Below are 13,265 nucleotides of genomic sequence, written 5' to 3'. Positions count from 1 at the left end.
ACAGTTCCATAAGCTAATAGGCACCTCTTGTGTTCTGGCTTTCTAACAGACATTGTTGCGGTCTGCACATGAGATGTCCCATGCAGGCTCATGTGGTTCATCACGCCCTCAGGTGGAGGAGGAGGACCTCTGAGGGTGAAGGTTTTATAGTCTGCACTTGCTTGTCTGCTGTCTATTTCCTGACAGCGGAGGCTGTGCGTCTAGCTGCCTCATGCACCTGCTGCCAGGCCTTCCTCACCAGGATGGACAGCAGGTCTTCAATTCTAAGCCAGCCAGACCTGCTCAAGTTGTATCTGTGCAGTGTTTTCCTAATAACAGCAGAGATGAAAGCAACCCAAGTGTCTTTAGCTGAATACACACCAGATGGAATTATTTTTTCATAATTTATCTTATTTTTTATTATGTTTTTAATTAAATGTAATGACATCATTTACCCCCACCCCCCCGTCTCCCAGCCCCTTCCATGACTTCCTTGCTCCTTCTCAAATTCACAGCTACTTTCTCTTTAATTATGATTGTTACATAAATAAATGAACAAATATATAAATAGAAGCTGCTGGGTTGACTTAGGGTTACTTGTGGGTACATGTTTTTATGGTTGACCACTTGGCAGGAGATAATCAATTATCTACCACAGTTATCCCTGGGGAAGATTTACTTCTCCCTCTCTTTACAGCAGTTACTGCCTGTAGCTGTTTCCTCATCCACACTGGCACATCAATGGGGTTTTCTTTGTTTGGGTCTCAGTTAGACAGCCACGTTGTTGAGATTTCACGAGTGTAGCTTCTCTGCCACATCTAGAAGACACAATCTCCTAGCAGATCTCTTGGTCTTTTGGTGCGAATGCTCTTCCCTCTCCCCGCTCTGCCTTAGGTGTAGGGATTGTGTTGTGGATGTATCAGGTGGGACCTGGCACCCCACTGTTCTCTGCATCCTGACCAGATGGGGCGCTCTACCATGGTCTCTGCTGTCAAGAAGAAGCTTCTCTGATGAAGGGCGAGAGCTCTACTTACCCGTGAGTGTAAGGATGAGTTATTTAGACTGCAGTTAGGAACTACACCGGCTTAGGAAAGTGGCAGGAGTGGGTTCTCTAGGATACGTGACCCCACTACCAGTGTGTCATTAGCTAGGTTTCCAGTACGGGGCATGGTTTTCCTACCGTTAGTGGACTTTAAGTCTGATCAGACAGTTGTTGGTTACTGTCAAGATGTGTGCTTGTTCTACCCTTAGGTCTTGCATTACTGGGCATTGTTGTGGTTCACAGGCATCAGAACCGGGTAGAATTGTTGATTGTTCCCCTCCCTTGGCACAGTGTCTTCTGATACTATGAAAGCTCGTCTTCAGGAAGGAGACCGTAGCCTCAGGTCCTGTTTGTGACCGAAGGGCATGGTGCCTTCAGCAATAAGGACTTATCTTGGACCTCTGGGAGGCAGCCAAAAGTGATCACAGTAGCCCATATTAGTTTGGGAGCCTCTTAGATGCCCCTGACCAACAGCTTAGCGAGTTCTCAAGCCTGATGTTAGGGTTTGGGTAAGTCTGTGGCTCACGCTTGGATGGGTGGGCATTATCTCCCCAGACACTGTAATTTCTGATTTTTCCCCTTTGGAATGTGTTCTACTCATGCTCCTGCTGGGAGACAACCCTATTTTACACTCAACTGCTGGAAGCCAGACACGGAAATCATCCCTTAGTCCCTCCTTTCTCACATTGCCTCCAGCAGGTCCTGTCAAGCTTACTTCAAAGGAGGAGTTTGGCTCCTCTATTCCCTTCCTCTCCGTCCTCTGCCTGCAGTCTAGGTCAGTCAGCCACCATGGCTACACAGGTGGTCAGAGCTAGAGGCTATTGATCCCCAGAACATGCTTACTGAGACCTGGGTATATATTAACACACCAGCATTCACCCCCACAAAAATCTCTGTGAGATGGGAAAACCAAGGAGCAAAAGGATTAATCAAGGTGTCTGGGACTACGGAACTAGTAAGCCACCGAAGCGAAGTTTAGACCAACTGATCCCAGCTCCATACTCTTCACAATGCTGTGCCCTGTGTTTCTGGTGGCTCATGAGGAACCCTGCCCGTGGTTCTTTAGCCTGAGCGCTATTAAACCCCCCCGAGAGCTTTACAAAATATCAGCGCTTCCATACCGTGCCAGACAAATCATATCTTGTGGTGAAAAGCGGAAGTATCAGAAAATCTGAAAACATCCCCAGGATGCCTCCTGCCTGCTCAAGAACCATTCCTCGATGTGACGTGTGACCTGCCCTGACTGCCTCTCGGACCTTTGCTTGCTCTGTTCCTGTCCCCTCTTCCTACCACAGAAGAACTCAAGCCCTTTCCTGCTACAGGACTTTTGGGCTGGTTCTTTTCCTGCCTGGAACAAGACTTTCTGGTATTGTCTGATCCTTGAGTATTAATTTGGACCTCCTAACCCCTAAAGAGATTAAGAGTCCTTCCTTCCCAAGTAAGTAAAGATAAAAAACAATAGCGAACTTGGGCCCGAGAGATGGTTCAGAGGTTAAGATGCCCTTCCAGGGACCCGAGTTCCATTTCCAGTACTGTCATGGAGGCTTACAACCTCCCATAACTTCAGTTCCAGGGATCCAGTGCCCTCTTCTGGCCTCTGCAGGCACTAGAGACACAAGTCATGCATAGAACACATATGCAAGCAAAAAAAAAAATCCATGTACATTGTGTGCATGTGTGTAATTTAAAAATGTGTATAAGGAGAGCCTTCCAGCATTCTATTTTTTTAAAAGAGATATCAACTTATTAGCTGTTTTAAAATAATGAAAAGGAAAGATTCAAGTGGGATGCTCTCTCTCTCTCTCTCTTTCTCTCTCTCTCTCTTTCTCTGTCTCTCTCTCTCTCCTTTTTTTGTACCTAACTAAAATATATATTTAGCTGGTCCAGATACTCCAACCCCAAGCTTGCCCCCTCCCATCCTCATGCTTCCTGAGGTGGCACCTCTCTCCCCTGAGAACTCCTGCCTGTCTTATGACACCACTTCTGTTTATAGTATTGAAACCTGTAGAGGGTAGCTTTGGTTTCCAGTGTACTGTCCATTATTTATATTCTTGGGATGGAGGTGGTCCTCATTTATTTTTTGTTGGATGCCAGGTTCTTTCTATCTAGGTAATGCCTGGGTCAATGCAAGGATTCAAGAAGTATTCAGTCGAAGACCAAGTAATGAATGCAGGCTCCTGCCAAATGGTAGTAGACAGGAGGTTTATCTCTATGCAGATTGGCCAGTTTGGATCATATGGCTGTCCTTTACTCTAACCTTGACTGGACTTAAGAGGAGCACTTCTGGGCATTCCTGAATAAAGAAGAGAAAGTGAGCTAAGCATTCCTCTCTCCTTTCCCGATCTTCCCAGACACATTCTTGCCCTCATTGACTCCATCCTGTGAGCTGTGAGCCAAGACAAATCTTCCCTTCTAGAAACTGCTTTTGTCAGGGAATTTTTGCCAATGGTGATAAGAAAAGTAGCTACTGGAGATTATTCTGCAAGAGGCTGTCCCTTTGAGCTGGGAAGGAAGAAGGAGGTCCCCAGCTGCCAGGAACAGAGGTGGCAGGGAGCTGCTAATGTTGCATGGATTCTGGAGGGCCACAGAATGGTCCTTTTTTTCAGGTTTTCACCCCCAACACACATTTTCAGTGAAGTTTATTTAGCTCGAGAACTATGTGTCTTGTTCTCTGGGGAATGGAGGAAGGACTCTGGCTCCTGCTTTGCTTGGGGGGCTGAAGAGACTGTGAACAGTGTGGAGAAATCGTTGTAGGAAAATTATCAGGGCTTCAGGGACAACTAAGATGAGCTTGTGTGTGATCATCTAGCTTTGCATGTAAGCATCTAGCTTGTGTGTGATCATCTATCTTGTGTGTGAGCATCTAGCTTGTGTGTGATCATCTATCTTGTGTGTGAGCATCTAGCTTGTGTGTGAACATCTAGCTTTGGGATTCTCAGGGTCACTGTTTCTGGGACAGTAGAAGACAGAGGCTCTTGGACAGTGGAGGAAATTAGTCACCTCAGTTACCAAATTAAAGTATTGGGTAACGACATGTGCAATGTCTGTGTCCTGTGGGGTAGCAGTCTTTCTCTGAACAGTGACTGTGCCTGGCTGGATTACCACTGTGTCTCTGGGTGCCTGGCACTGGGTGGGTGCTCAGTAAATATTTGTTGAGTGATGAATGGTTCTGGATGTTTTCGTGTTTCTGGGTTAAAAGTCAGAAGGGTCTGCTGAAAGGCAATGGCTGAAAGAAAAGTTCAGGTCTTGGAGATCGCGGACTCGTTGAGTAGAGCAGCTGTATGTGCTTAGATGTCGCTCCAGGCACCTAGAATGTCATCAGGATAGCACCCTGCCAAAGACCCACACAGAGAGCCTTGAAACACAGTGGACTGGACATGCAGAGGGGCTGTGGAGGACAGAGGTATTCTCTTAGGATGCCTGTTCATCTCTGGGGTGCTATGCCCTGCACAATGGGCTTAAATAAAACATCCCAGGCCCCATTTTCTTGGGTATTGTACTTGGATCAGTACTCACTGGCCAGGGACAGAGAGGGCCTCATGCTTCTGGAGTACATGCTACAGTTGGCACCCCAGAGATGGGCAGCAGCTGACAAACCTGCTTACCATGGTTCCTGATTCTTTGGGGGGGTAGACATAGAATCCCCAAATCATTAATGAGTGCTTGCTGATGGAGGAGAGTCATCTGTCTATGTGTTACTTTCATTGGTTAATAAAGAAACTGCCTTGGCCCTTTTAATAGGACAGAAAATTAGGTAGGCAGAGTAGACAGAACAGAATTCTGGGAGAGAAAAGACAGACGCTTCAGGCAGTCGCCATAGGCAGTCACCATGCTTCTCCTCTCCAAGATAGACACAGGTTAAGATCTCTCCTGGTAAGCGACCACCTAGTGGTGCTACACAGATTACTAAATATGGGTTAAAGCAAGATGTGAGAATTAGCCAATAAGAGGCTAAAACTAATGGGCCAGGCAGTGTTTAAATGAATACAGTTTCCATGTAATTATTTCAGGTGTAAAGCTAGCTGGGTAGCGGGACGCAGCCCTACGGCTCCATCTACAGCTTGCCTCCTGAGCACCTATGTCTATTGGTCCATTGTACCCTCCTCCTCTACAGGTCTACCGGTGCCCTCTTTTTCTTCAGACCGGTACCCCTCACCCTGAAGGTCCACCTGTGCCCCTCACCCTGCAGGTCCACATCTTTCCTCACTGCCAAGGTCCCGAATGCTGGTCTTCAGTGATTCAACCCTAGAACCCCACCCTGGCCCCAGAAATATTTCAGTTTTTCATATTCCAGCAGCACTACCTTGAGTTCTAATCTTCTTCTCTTGTGCCCTCGTGATGTCTGCTAGACTATGAAGCTGACATTTGACTTAAGGTCGAACACCTGGAACTCCACTGGTGAAGGGTCAACCCAGCCAGAACTTTCTCAGATTCTAATTCACTTACAAAATAATAGAAAAAACTTAATATTCTAGTATAATCACACCATTTACCCCTCTCTTTTCTTTCTCCAAACCATCCCATGTACCTCACCCCAACTCTCTTAAAATTCATAACATTTTTCTTTAATTGTTATGTTTATTTAGTAACACACATATACACATACATATGTTACTAAATACATAAACACAACCTGCCAAGTTCACATACTACTTGTATGCATATTTTCAGGACTGATCACTTGGAATTGGATGACCAATTGGTGTTTTCTTCCCTGGAGAAGACCATTTCTCCTGCTCTCAGCATTCCTTGGTTACCTTGGTTCTTTCTCTAGGGTTGGGACCTCATGAGTTTTCTGTATCCACATTTGCATGCTTATTGGTGTTATCCTCATTCAGGTCATAGTTAGGCAGTCATGTTGGTGAGACTTCATGGGTATAGCATCTGACATTTATAGGAGACATAATCTTGCAGTAAAGTTCCTATTTCTTTGACACCTACCCTCTTTCTGTCCATTCGTCCATAATGATCCCTGAGTCTTAGACTGAGAGAAATGGTTTCTTTTTAACAGGAACAGGCAAATGTGACATTGACTGCTGGCTGCTCTTCCAGAGGTCCTGAGTTCAATTCTCAGCAACTACATGGTAATTCACAACCATCTAAAATGAGACCTGGTGTTCTCCTCTGACAAGTAGGCATACATGCAGACAGAACACTGTATACATAATAATTAGAATTTTAAAATTTTAATGGGGTCAGGAGTTCTGAGTGGGACATAATGGGTGTGTACATCCGTGCTGTATATTCCCTTTAAGTAGTATTTTATTATTTCTATTCTTAAGAATCTGTAGTAATTTTGTTTGTCTGAACACCTGCTAGTTGAAACATTAAGCTGTCTACTTGGGTTTGATCTTGAGAGGTGTACCTGTCAGTCTTGAGGCCGACTTACAAAAATAAAAGATGGCAAGCATATGAATTTGAGATGTTTACAAAAAGACTCACAAACAGAGCAGACTGGCTTCTGACTGACCTGTGTAGGAAACTCTGCTATCAGAGGTAAGGAGAAATGACAGAAAATATCAGAAAAGCCACCACAGATCCAGAAGTCAGAGCTGAGTCTTGGGTTAGGATTTTGTCAAGCTCACAGGAGGTAGGATGTGAAGGATGAATTTAGCCTAAATGTGGTTGCAGATGGCAGGGTTAGAAGGCTGTGTGGCATAGGCTCTGAAAGGCGACTTTCAGGTGACCCTGTGTGGCTTTCAGGTGACACTATGCGGCTGGCTGGGGCCTTTGTGGACTTATGATGGAGTATATTCAGGACAAAGTCTACACCAAATCCAAGTCACTAATGGCGTGCTAGCCAAAACCAACACTATGACACGGGGAAGAGGCAAAGGTCTGTGCTTGCGTGTGCATCTGGACTCATGTGTTTTAGAAACAGCACTCGCTCAAGATGGTGCAACCTGCCTTGATAGCATTTGACTTGAAACAGTCAGTCATTAATGTGTCTGTCAGTACACCGTTGGTTCGGCAACTCCAGTGGGAAAAGCCTCCTGTAGCTGGCTGCATCCCTGGGGTGGTCTCCAGGACAAAGCCAGGCCAGCACATTCTCTTCTGCTGCTGATCACAAGGGAACTGCTCCACTCAGCAAGCCACCCTTCGTCCAGGAGCCTGAGCCCCTTCCTGTGGGGGAGTTTTATTCCGTGGGCTATTTCTTTTTTCCTTCCTTCCTTCCTTCATTCCTTCCTTCCTCCCTCCCTCCCTCCCTCTCTCCTTCTCTCCCTCCCTTCCTTCCTTCCTTTCTTCTTTGGGCATGGTCTCACTCTTTAACTCACTTGCCTCAAAATCACTCTGTAGACTAGCTTCAAACTCACGGCAACCCCCACCCCTGCCCTGTCAGCCTTCTAAATGCTGGAGTTACAGGCATTAGCCACCATCCCTGACTTCCCATGGTCTGTTTCCATCTAGGCTCTTCTTGGATGCAGGCTCAGTTTCCTTCTGTAGTCAGTGCCTATCTTCAAGGAGAGTTTGCTGAACAACATCTGAGGTGAAATTCCAGCTGTCCAAGGAGTGAGTTTTGATGGATAATGGAGTCACTAGCTTCTCTCAGACTGAGGGGCTTTCTGGGCTATGGAACATTTAGAGTGTCTCCCATACCAGGAGCTGCAGAACCCTGAAAATTCTCCCTCCACCAGGGTTTTCCTTTGGAGAGATCTCATGGGTGATTCTCTCTAACTGTAATTCACTGAGGTCTCATTGTCCACGTTGCAGGGTTTCCTGGTAGGCAGATGTGATATAGGTCCAGCAAACTGAGCCCACTCCCCACAGCCAGTTCTCTTCCCATCCACAAATTAGCCTTTGTGACATTTCTTTCTGGTGGTGCCATCTGTGGGCAGGAGAAGACCAGCTGAGCAAGCCGAGAAGAGCAAGCCAGTAGGCAGCACTCCTCCCCTAGGTCTCTGCTTCAGGTCCTGCCTCCAGGTTCCTCCTTAGACTCCTGTCCTGACTTCCCTCCTAAGACGGATTGTGGTCTGAAAGTGTAAGATGAAGTAAGTCCTTTCCTCCCCAAGTTATTCTCCGTCATTGACATGGGAGTCCTCTCTGTATGCTGTGAATACCATTGGTTAATAAAGAAGCTGCTTTGGGCCTATTGATAGGCAGAACTTAGGTAGAAGGAGTCAGAGAGAAGCCATATAGCCCTGCTGGAGCCAGATGGAACTTTTTCCAGTAAGCCACAGCCACGTGGCATCACACAGATTACTAGAAATGGGTTAAAGTGTAAGAGCTAGCCGATAAGTTAGAGCTAATAGGCCAAGCAGTGTTTTAAGTAATATAGTTTCTGTGTGTTTATTTTGGTGCTGAGTGGCCAGGAACAAACAAGCTGCCTCCTCCAACAGGTCATGGTGTTTATAGCAGCAATAAAAACCAAATTAGGACACCGCCTGTCCTGGTTGGTGCAGCCACAAGGCTGTGAAAATCGCCAGGTGACCACATGGGGCAAGGGGTCTCTGTCCCTAGTGGGAGGGACCATCTTGCCCGTTCCTTTATGTGAACTGCAAATAAACGTTTGTCAGGTTAAGATGCTGGGACCTCGTGGGTAACTCACTGCTTTAGCATCTTATGGTCTCGCTTCTTGACTTCGGGCAAATTGGAGAAGGATGGCAGTGCCTCCCTCAGGGTCCAGCCTCACGGAATGTGGCAATGACCAAACGAGGCACTGGGCCTACAATGGCCTGCTACACAGCTTGAACCTAGGATCTTCATTATCACCGGGGCACACCGTCGGCCATGTTCTGTTCTGTCACCCTGGGAAGATATATAGCTGTTTCTTCTTGAAGTCCTTAATTGAAGGAATAGATAAAATCTATAATGTCCGAAAGCACACATGAGCATCCCAGAGGTTGGTGGGATGGGCTTCTCCCTACCGCTAGCTCAGCTATTGGTCTCGTAACCTGGTATGGCTCATGATGGAAGGGTCCAGCCTGGAGGTCTCTGCCATGTGTAAGCAACCTGCTCTGGCAGATGGGACACCTTCCACAGGTCAGAACGGCCTGGAATCTGGAACTGGGTGAAGAGCTCTACTACTCATGAGGATGCTGGATTCTGTAGATAAAAAGTCATTCAGGAAGCTCAGAATTTCAGAGAAGCAGTGAACACTGTGGTATAAATATATCACATATGGTGTTTGGAGCTTATTTATATGACCAACACTTTATTTAGCTGAGATGCAGGCGTCTGGGTTTTCCACGTTTGTTGGCAGTGGGAGTTAGAGGAGCTGTGGTCCCTCTTTGGCGACATCGCCCACACAAAAGACAGATGTGACACTATAGTTATGGCATAAATACACACAGGCAACTGACAACACCAGCTGATGGGGCAATGGTTTTCTGAGCAAATGACAGGACAATCAGAATCAGCTGGAAGACCTGCAGGAAAACAGCAGCTTTGAGAGAGGGCACTGATTTTACTTTTGTTTCTTTCTTTCCCCAAACCTAGCAGAAGAAGGGCTAGCTCCTGTTACAGTCTTTGACACCACAGCAGGTTCCGCAAGTCTGCAAGTCTCGGTTAAGGCATCCTCCCCCCTTGTTTCTTTGCCTGCTTGCTCTCATTGGCTCCCTTGTTTACCCAGGACGTGTGTCAAGGACTCTGCAGATGTAATGAGTCTTTCTCAGCCTCTGAAACAAACTTAAGGTGGGAAGTCCGGATCTTACAAAATCTACCACCTTCTGGAAACAAACTGTGAGCCTGGGGAGCTCAGTGGGAGGGGTCAAGTGGAGGGCGGGAGGAGCGTGGTAGAGGGGGCTTGTAACTCTGAACACCAGTCACTCTCATTCCCCAGGTCTGTTTTCTCCAGCGTTGATTATGCCACTGAGATATGAGAACCCAGGGAAAGAAAGAGATGGATGTCTTAGCATTGATTTCTCTATTTTCACTCTGAGCTCTTCTCCTTTTGCTTGAGTTGAGTCCTGCCCCACTGCTGTGGGACAATGATCTTGTACCCTTTCACTTGTATTGTTTTAATAAAACGCTGATTGTCCAGTACCCAGGCAGGAAGTAGAGGTGGGGTAATGAGAACAGGAGAATTCTGGTAAGAGGAAAGACTCAGTCTGCAGTTGTCACCCAGATGTAGAGGAAGCAATGCCTCATTGATAAAAGTACCAAGCCACATGACTGACATAGACAAGAATTATGTTACTGTAAGATGTAAGTATCAGTAGAAACCCTGAGCTAATAGGCCAATCAGTTTATGATTAATGTAGGCCTCTGTGTGTTTCTTTGGGACTGAATGGCTGCAGGACGGAGTGAGACAGAAACCTCTGTCAACACCTCATCTGTTAACAGGGCCTCAGAAGCAGCCGCTAAAGTTATTAAAACAAATAAACCTAGAGAGAAAAAGCAGGCAGAGTCTCAGCAGCCCTGGGAATATGGAGGCCCCAGGAAAAGAGAGGTCTCCTCTGCTGCCCCAGACATGCTGGTGGAAGGAGTTCAGCCTCAGACCTTATCACACCAGCTTCTGTTCAGTCTTTCCCTTTTGATTCTGTCTGTGCGATCCCTTCAGAACCATAAATCCAAACGTCTGTCACTTTCACACTTGCTCCTCTGTCTTCCCTGTCTGTAAACTTTCCCACCCCTGGCTCTGCTCTTCTCCTATCCTGTCCTGGAAGGCCAGAAGCTAAGGCCCTCCCTTCAGCCCTATTCCCAGGGGGCCCTCTGTCATGGCCTCTCTGCCCTCTGCTTCAGTCCAGTCTGGAAGGAATCTTGGATCATGCAAAGGAGTTCTGGGGTGAGAGTGAACAGCCCTTGCCAGTCTCTCTTGGCGGGTGGCTCAGGTGGGAGTGTTTGTTTTGCTCCCTGCAATGACTGCAGGCCAGAGTACAGCATCTGGAGGCTGCATAGTCCTGGCCTGCTTCTCTTTATTTCACAAGGTCTGTGGGGTGGCTTCCTCACAGTTCCCACTACAGAAGAGGGCTTCTGTGTGTATATCACAGTGTCTGTTATTACCCAACTGTGAGTGGCCACCCTGGTGGGACAGGAACCCTACCTTCTTATCTCTTCCTCTCTCCTCTCTCTGTACCCTGAGATTTTAAGCTAGAGTCCTAAGTCCCTGAGAGCGGAGCTTCCTGAAGTTGAGGAGCTTTTGTGTTTTCTGCCCTTAGTTGTATCTCACTGTTCTCTAAAGAGCTCTTAGAACTTTGACAGTTCCAGGGGCTACAAGGATGGCTCATAGTTCTTGCAGAGGGCTCAGCTTCATTCTCAGCACCCATGTTGGACAGCTCATACCTGCCTGTAACTCCAGCTCTGGGGGATCTGACACCTTCTTCTAGACCCCTCACATACCTGCGTTTATACAAGCACACATAATTGAAAATAAAAATGCATCTTAAAAAAACAAAAACATTGCTCACCTTCAAACCGTTGAAGCGGCGAGTGAAGCCTAGGTTGGCTTGTGTGTGATAGTTTCAGTTCCTCAAGTAACTCTAATCTAAGTAATCGGGTAGCTTCAGTGAGAAGCAGTAGAAATCCAACCCTTTTAGTCACATGATTAAACTAGCCCATAAAGAGTCGTGGCCAAGGCCTTGCTCTGCACTGGTGACTGAACCAGGGTCCTTGTGCAAGCTAAGCACATGTTCTACCACTGCCCTGTTGTGTGATATTTATACACTGTGTGAAGATGTGTTGCTGTGATTGGTGTAATAAAAAGCAGAACAGCCAATAGCTAGGCAGGAGAGATGGGTGGGACTACCAGGCAGAGAGAGATCTCTGGGAAGAAAAAAGGCAGGGTCGTCAGCTAGACGCAGAGGAAGCAGGATGGGCAGTGCAGAGTAAAAGTAATCAAGCCGTGTAAAAGAATGTAGATGTTAATTTAAGTTTTAAGAACTAGCTAACTAAGGCAGAACTTTCAAAATTAATAAGAAAACTCCGTGTTGCCATTTCTGAGCTGGTGGCCCAAATAGAATTGTGTCTACATATAGTGCCAATGTGGGGCTTGAATATCCAAACATAGGGCCTGAGAAAGCTCTTGCAGTCTCTCAGGTGGGCCGATGCTCACTCTAAGTGAGTGGAGCCAGCCACCAGCACCATGTGCTAAACTGAGCCACATGGCGGTTGACATGGCAGGTTAATATTTGCCTCATATAATCAGAGAATGCTGCAGATGCTCAGTAAAGCAGGTCAAGACACAGAAAACCTCTAAACAGGTATAGTATGCTTTAAAATGTGCTTAGATGCTAAAGAAAGAAAAGAAAAGAAATATAGACAGTCATAAAAATAGTTTAAGATGAATAAAGTCTTTAAAGAAAGAATAAAGTAGTAATGTAAAAATATAAGCCACATACAGATGGGAAATACACAGGGCATCTGGATCCCGCATGGTGCTTGTTGATGTTGAATTTTTTAAATGCCAATGTACAAAAAGCAACAGCTGATGAGAGACATTGGATTATGGAAAATGCTAAATTGTACCAACCTATATATTTTAAGAATGTCTTAATTTCAAAATTAAAGTCAGAATATATGTTGTGTTGGTAGAGAGATCAAGCCTTTGTTTCCACAGGAAACTAAAGTTATGGTTCTCTTCAGAATTATTGAAGATCACATTTGACTGGGGAGACTTCCTGAGGATCTTGGCTGCAGACATGAGGGGAAAAAGCCACTTAAGACTACAGGACGGGTGACATGTATGCTGATCCCTCTGTGATCACACTCTGAGACTGCATGAGACATGATTTGTCTTGTTGACAGTAGAGTCCTCATGACTTATTCACATATGCCATCCTTTCATATGACATGGATGGAGACCTATATTACAGTTTATTTATACACTCTAAATGGACTTATAAAGTTGACAGATGCCTTTCAAACATAAACCAGAAAATCATCTTTAGCTGACTAAAAACTACACATTCCATACTTGTGTTGATGCGGATATACATGTTACCTTTAAAAGATTTTGCATTTTTGGAAAAAAAAGGGCCAGACACCAATAAAGACAAGTAGCCCAGGCGATCCATTTTCTCAGCCTCTGCTGCAATGTCCTCAAAATTCTGCATCCAGAACAACTTCAAAGCTACTAGCTGAAATGGTCCAGCCTCACAGGCTTTCCAGCCAAGACTTCAGATAAGCCCTACACTTTCCCACCACACTGAGACTAAACAAAAGATAATACAGCCAACTCTCTCAGGACTTGACCATTATCCCAATTTTTCTCAGGGTCCTCTAAAGATGCCAGTGACCCACACAACAGGAAGCAGTCTAGAGAACATGACACCCACTTTCCCAAGAGGCAGGGTGGATGATTTTTGGT

The 13,265-nt window shown here is 46.0% G+C and overlaps 1 protein-coding gene across 3 annotated transcripts in view; it reads left to right on the top strand.

Annotated features, from left to right (window-relative positions):
* Lamb3 (laminin subunit beta 3) overlaps positions 1-13,265 on the top strand; it is a 103,105-nt gene that overhangs the window by 39,927 nt on the left and 49,913 nt on the right. The window contains exon 3 of one of the 3 annotated variants that reach the window (XM_038348633.1): positions 6,033-6,105. The exons of the other annotated variants lie outside the window; for them this stretch is intronic. The gene's annotated coding sequence lies outside the window, so the exon portion shown is untranslated. The remainder of the gene's footprint in view (positions 1-6,032; positions 6,106-13,265) is intronic. 3 annotated transcript variants of the gene reach the window in all.

This window comes from Arvicola amphibius, chromosome 12 (assembly GCF_903992535.2).
Source record: "Arvicola amphibius chromosome 12, mArvAmp1.2, whole genome shotgun sequence".
NCBI lineage: Eukaryota > Metazoa > Chordata > Mammalia > Rodentia > Cricetidae > Arvicola > Arvicola amphibius.
This window is presented reverse-complemented; position numbering and strand designations above follow the sequence as displayed.